Genomic DNA, 626 nt, shown 5'->3' on the forward strand with positions numbered 1-626 from the left:
CTTAAGTACTATAACAAAGTAAATGTACTTCATCACTATAAACCTGTGGTGGTGAGTATTTATCATTTTGAATTCTGAACTGGGGCAGTCTGAGATCTTCCCACCTTCAGACAGGGACTTCCCATTAGAGGGGATGTTCCAGTTTTAACTGACGACTTATAAGTGGGAAAGTCCCACTTCCCAGTACAACTGTGCTGCAGCAAATATTCATGTTGTAAAATCTCCATTTAGCTGCATTTAAAACCGGATTCTCCTCCACCTTATGATGGGATGATGTCATTTTGCAGGTAAAAGAAACAACATGCATTATGGGAGATGTTGTCTTTAAAGCAGCTTATAATTATTTTAAGACATTAAAACATCTTTAGAGTTCTATTGGGCCACATTTGGCCTGCGGGCCTTGAGTTTGACACGTGCTTATTCAATAAGTGAACTCACAATACTCCATGAGATAATTCATGATGTCATTTACAAAGTTTGACCAAAACTGCTACAGGTCCATTGTTTTATAACATCAGTTCAATTCAGTTCCTTTATTCATTTCATTAAAACAAATAAATTTATATACAATAAGAGGAAAAATATATTTATAAAAATACATGTACCCGTATCAAACAGTGCTTTAG

Source organism: Austrofundulus limnaeus, unplaced genomic scaffold (genome assembly GCF_001266775.1).
Source record: "Austrofundulus limnaeus strain Quisiro unplaced genomic scaffold, Austrofundulus_limnaeus-1.0 Scaffold1201, whole genome shotgun sequence".
Classification (NCBI taxonomy): domain Eukaryota; kingdom Metazoa; phylum Chordata; class Actinopteri; order Cyprinodontiformes; family Rivulidae; genus Austrofundulus; species Austrofundulus limnaeus.